A 6,249-nucleotide genomic window follows, 5' to 3' on the forward strand; every position below is an offset into this window, starting at 1 on the left:
CTAAAAATACAAAAATTAGCTGGGCGTGGTGGTGCACGCCTATAGTCCCAGCTACTTGGGAGGCTGAGGCAGGAGAATCACTTGAGCCCAGGAGGCAGATGTTGCAGTGAGCCGAGATAGCGCCACTGCATTCCAGCCTGGCAACAGAGCAAGACTCCATCTCAAAAAAAAAGAAAGAAAAGAAAAATTAGCCAGGCATGGTGGCACTCACCTATGGTCCCAGTTGCTTCAGGGGACTGGAGTGGGAGGATCACTTGAGGCTGGGAGCCAGGGAGGCAGAAGTTGCAGTGAGCCATGATCATGCCACTCCAGCCTGGGTGACAGAACAAGACCCTGTCTCGAAAAAAGAAAAAGTAAAGAAAGATATGTTCACAGTACCTCCAAACCCTGACTGACTTCCCTAGATGCTAAATCAAACATGGGATTCTGTAGCCTAGCACATGTTGGTTATTTATTAAACAATTATTAAATTAATTCAAATAGCCACCAAATTGTGTTACTCAAACCAGCAGTTGGGGGGAAGGAGGACAATGTACTTGGATTTATCTTTTTCACCAAAGGCTTTAATTTCATCTGGGCTGTGGATCATCTTTCCATTGCATAAGTGCTGCTATTGCTGTTGCCCATGCTGGACACGGCCCTGAGTCCTTCACATCCACACCTTACTTTATGCTGACAAAAAAAAAAGAAAAAGAATGGACACATCTCACTTCAGATGCTAAAGAAGTGAGGCATCTCACCTCAGTTGCTATAAACCTGGTGTGTTTATGCTGACACAAGTGACCAGAATCAGATAAGTTATGGGACTTTCAATAATTTTTCGGGCAGCTATAAAGGAGGAAGCACATCCCTTCATTTTCCTGCTGAAAATCACCAACCAGGGCATGGAAAAATCCCAAACCCAGCACCTCTGCTTTAACCAGCCTTGCCGGTGTCCTGGCAAACCAATTTGGAAACCATGATTAATTCCTTAGTAAACAGAAAACAGACTCTGGAGCCAAGAGAAGCCAAATTTGAGTCACTCTCTGGAGACTACATTTGGCCGATCTAGCTCTACCTCCTCCTCCAGGAGCTGGCTCACTTGCCTGGTGACTTTCAGCAAACAGAAAGGCCTTTCCATGGTGGCAGACTAGCACAGTGAAGCAGAGACCAAAGCATGGCTGCCAGTGATGACCATGAGCTGCGGTAACCCAGATCTATGCAGGGATCACCATGGCCTATATGGATCAAATGAAATTGGTTGAAACCCTATCCTATATGAAATGGAAAACTCAACAAGCTTCCCATTTTCTCCAGCAACTCTGGGGAAAGAAGACAATGTGCCTGGGTTTCTCTTTGTCATCAAGGGAGAACTTCATCTGGTCTGTGGGTCATGTTGCCTTTGCACAAATATTGCTACTCTGTTGTCCATGCTGGACATGGCCCTGAGTCCTACACATCTGCACCTCACTTTAGGTACTTCCCCAAAATACCACCCATTCCAGGTTCTGGGTGTAACTAACTTTTATGGAAGATTCAGAGCAATGGAGTTTTACATGGAAACACCAAAAATAATTTAAAATATCATTGTTCTCTAAAGCCCTTCTACCACTCTGGCCCCAGAAGTTTCTGACCAGTTGTCCTTTCTCCTCAGGCTCTGGCCCCCTGCTCTGCCCACTTCTTCACTTCCTGCTTCCTACCCTTCCCTCTATCTCCAGTTAAGCCTCTCTCCCTAATTCATGTCACTTTATGTAAACGTAATTTTGATTTCCCATCTCCTTGCAGATGGTGTCCTCACCTTGAACTCTTAAAACATTTTCATAAAGAAAGACACCTCTTTTGCAAACAGGAAATGTATGGCTCATGGTTCAAATACATTTACAAACACATATACCTGTACCTGTTTACCATCAGAAAACACAGGAGCAGAGGTACAAGCTTCCAGAGGGTGGACCCATAGGACAAGAATGGTAGGGCTGGGCAAAAGGTGAGGTTTTTAAAATGCATTTTAATTTTTACATGTGAGTACTACTTTTCCCTTACTTTTCTAGGGTGTGTATTCACTGGAAATACTAAAGATTCTTGGTTGCTGTGAGACTGTCTGAGGCCAGGTGGGCCCTGAGAAGCCAGCTCCCCCTACTCACCAACATATACATGGTGCTCCTAGCACCTCAGGCTGTCACTTCACTTTCTCTGGGTGCCACCTGTTATTTCAATCTCTACGCTTTTGTTCATGCTGTTTCACTCCCGCCACTCCCCAACACACTCTTTTGCCTCCTGCAATGCTTTTCTAACTTTCACCTCCTGAATCACATCCATTCTTCAAGGTTTTTCTGCATGAAATCTCCCAGATTGAGGCATTTGGTTTTATTCTTTCTCCTTCTTATTTGTTTCACTTACATAGGCATTTCCTCCCTACCAGTAATATGTCTGGCACTTTCTCTGTGTTCCCCTAGATGAACTAGCACAGTTTCAGACACACAATAGATGCTCAGCAATGCCTATTGAATTGGTTGAAACAGATCACAGTGTCTCTAAACCAGAGTGTAATTAACCACAAATATTAATTTGCCCAGTTGAGGTCAGCTGAAGAAACCTGAAACCCTGGAAATAGCATTGTCAGGAGATTTAGGTAGTTTCTAATACCAAATCTAGTATCTACCTTTTTTTGTGAATTTGGGCCAGTTATTTAACTTCTTTGAGCATCATTTTTTAATCTGTAATATAAGAAAAATAAAAATACTTGACCTGCTCATCTCATATAGTATGCAGTTGTAAGAATTAAATGGGTACATATTTATATACATATTCTTTTATATATTCATATATAGAGATATCTATATATATATAACAATGATCTGAGAAGCATTGTGCAGAAGACAAATTATTACAAGTTCCAGGTGTTCCAGATCTCTTTTTAAAAGCTCGACTATTTTATCAAGTAGCATAGATTATACATAGACTATCTTCTAATATTTATTGTGAAACATTTTCCTATAAATAAATGCCAATATTATTTCCCACAAAACATTTCCTTAACCATAAAAAAGCTTTATGACAGCTTTCTAACCTATGCAAATCTCACCTATAAGCAAAATATGTCCTGTTTTTTTTTTCCTCCTGTCAAGAGAATTTATTTTCTTTCCTGTGGGATGTGCTATCATATGAAAATTAAGATATATAAAGGCCACGTTTGATGCCAATATTATGAAAATTATTACACTTTAACATTTGATGGCAAGCTGTGTTGGGAAAAATGTTTAAGAAGTGGCAAATTTTACAAAAGGATCACTAATTTTAGATATTTAGAAAATAATAACAAGTGTATTTTCTTATAAGACTCTAATAAATTTTTAAGTAGTTTACCATATATCTCCTCATTCCTTATGAGGAGTGTATTCCTTTCCTGTGGCTTCTGTAACAAATTGCCACAAACTTGATAGCTTAAAACAACGGAAATTCACTTTCTCACAGTTCTAATTCAGAACTATGATTCGGAAATTTGAAGTCAGTTTCACTGGGCTGAAATCAAGAGGTCAGCAAAGCCGCCTGTTCCTTCCACATGCCCTAGGGGAGAACCCATTCATTTCCTTTTCCAGTTTCCGGTGGCTGCCCTCATCCCTTGGTTGTTACTGCGTCACTCCAGGCTCTGCCTCTGTGATCACAGTGCCTCCTCCTCTTCCATGTGTGTAATCTCCCTCTGTCTCTCTCTTAAAACGGTCCTTGTGCCGGTATTTAGGATTCTTCCAGATAATCTAGGATAATTTCTTGTCTTAAGATCTTTAATCAGATCTGCAAAGACCCTATTGCCAAATAAGATAATATTTTATAAGTTCCAGGGATTCAGATGCACTGTCTTTTGAGGTGCCATTTTCAGCCTATCAAACGGTGGTTCGCAAACTTTAGCATTCATTAACCTTCTCTGGGCCTGGCGCGGTGGCTCACGCCTGTAATCCCAGCACTTTGGGAGGCCGAGGCGGGCGGATCACGAGGTCAGGTGATCGAGACCATCCTGGCTAACACAGTGAAACCCCGTCTCTATTAAAAATTTAAAAAATTAGCCGGCCGTGGTGGCGGGCGCCTGTAGTCCCAGCTACTCGGGAGGCTGAGGCAGGAGAATGGCGTGAACTCGGAAGGTGGAGCTTGCAGTGAGCAGAGATTGTGCCAGTGCACTCCAGCCTGGGCGACAGAGCAAGACTTCGTCTCAAAAAAAAAAAAAAAACATTGTCTGAAGGGCTTGTTAAAACGCTGGTTGCTGGGCTCCACTCCCAGAGCCTCTGACTCAGTAAGTCTGGGGTGGGGCTCAAGATTTTGAATTATTAACAAACTTCCAGGTGACAAATGCTGCTGGTCATGAGGCCACACTTGGCGAACCTGTAAGAATTATCTTCTTATTTTTCCCACTTTAAGCTATATGTAACCAACTTTTTGTGCCCATTTTTTGTACATATTCTAACATCAGAGGTTTTGACAGAAACAAAGCAGCAAGCACCTATTTTCTCCTTTCAGATACTGCCACACGTTCCTCCAATTAGAGCTCTGCAATTAGACATGTCCAGAGATGAAAAATCTTCTATAGACTCATTTAATGCAGCCATTGGTTTCTGTGAGAGAAACCACAGGATAATTAGTACACATTCCTTAGCCTGACATTCAAGATCCTCCATAATATAACTTTAATCCCCACCTTCGGTTTGCAGCTAGATTATTTGCAGCTCCCCAAATGCCCTCTGCACACCTCTCCCAAGTAGAAGACTTCCTCATGTAGTTTCAGCTAGATAGAGTATCCTTTCATCACTGTTCAAAGTGCCAGCTCTGCCCATCAAAATCCCAATGTCCCAAAGCCCAAATCATCTGCCTAGCCTTTTCCATTCAAATTAATAAGGTCTCTCTCTCCCTTGGCACTGAACTCTCTAGAGCCCTTTGTAAGCTTTTTGTGATAATTAGTATAGTCTCTCTTGAATCATAATTGCCTGTGCACTTTCTAATCCCTCCATGGATTATAAAATTCTTTAGGATAAAGATTATTCCTTGTTTATGTTCGTTTCTTGAGTGGCAGTGATAAATGTTTGTAAAATTGGCAAAAGAATTTTGTCAGTTGTTTAGCACTTCATATCTTCTCCAACCTCCTTGCAGTTGAAAGGCACAGAGATGTCATGGTTGTCTTTTTGGTGACCCTGTAGCACACGACTTTGGGGGAATTCCTCCCACCTCATTCCAGCAATGTGGTTCTGATGATGGCTGTTAATCACAATAACCCACATATAACCCATATTCCTCCCTATCTCTCCTACAGAGGTGAGCCCCTTTCCTAGATTTTTTACCTTGGCTTCTAGAGAAAATGAGCCCTTTCCTCACATGGAAGCAGCTGGGAATAAGTTGGCCTTTCGGGGAAAACAGTCTTCAGATAATGAGATTAACATATAAAGAGAAGAATGAGAAGAAGGCAGATGTGAGTCCTTACACCATCACATCTCCAGCAGTTTCATTTTATGGGCTAATATGTTTGCCATTTTGCCTACTCTAGTTCAAGTTAGATTCTGCCACTTTCAGTCAAAAGTTCTATCTAATAATCCATGTGAAGCGTAGAGGAACTCATTATCCTTGTTATCCTTTTAGATTGTCTGGATGAGCGTGAGGCTAAACACCACAATAGAGAGCTTCTAACCCTGTTTGTGATGATATTAGGTATAATGGAAACTTACACATAATTAATTGTTATGAAGCTATGACAACAGAAAAATAAAAACAGAAGAGTCCAACACTTTTTTTTTTCAGGGGAAATCCCCAGGAATCTTGGTAAGGAAGGCAAATATTATTACTTTTGATAGCTTAAACAGGTAAAGCCCAGATAAGTCAATCGGTTTTAATTATGCAATGTAAAGATAACAAAAGAAATGATTCCTCTTAAAAGAGTGGTAATAAAGAACCAAGAATGGTAGGCAGATAAATACATTTAGAAGATCAGAAAGGCACATACCAAAGAAGTTTGACCAGAAAAATCGCAATTTTCCAAAAGTCTTTATTTTTTCAATTGCTAGATGTTTTTGTTTTTTTGTTTGTTTGTTTTTGTTTTTGGTAGAACAATGTGTTTTCTTTTGGATATATACCCAGTAATGGAATTGCTGGGTCAAATGGTAGTTCTGTTTTAAGTTCTTTGAGAAATCTCCAAACTGCTTTCCACAGTGGCTAAACTAATTTACATTCCTGCAACCTCATCAACATGCTTTTTGTTTTTTTACTTTTTAAGAATAGCCATTCTGGTTTAAT

The 6,249-nt window shown here is 40.7% G+C and overlaps 1 long non-coding RNA gene across 1 annotated transcript in view; it reads right to left on the bottom strand.

The window, feature by feature from the left end:
* LOC109029178 (uncharacterized) overlaps positions 1–4,585 on the bottom strand; it is a 70,656-nt gene extending 66,071 nt beyond the window's left edge. The window contains exons 1-3 of the long non-coding RNA XR_002008235.3: positions 4,472–4,585; positions 2,642–2,696; positions 537–672 (exon numbers count right to left, since the gene is read on the bottom strand). This is a non-coding gene — a long non-coding RNA (uncharacterized lncRNA). The remainder of the gene's footprint in view (positions 1–536; positions 673–2,641; positions 2,697–4,471) is intronic.
* Between the last annotated feature and the right edge of the window lie 1,664 nt (positions 4,586–6,249).

This window comes from Gorilla gorilla, chromosome 1 (assembly GCF_029281585.2).
Source record: "Gorilla gorilla gorilla isolate KB3781 chromosome 1, NHGRI_mGorGor1-v2.1_pri, whole genome shotgun sequence".
NCBI lineage: Eukaryota > Metazoa > Chordata > Mammalia > Primates > Hominidae > Gorilla > Gorilla gorilla.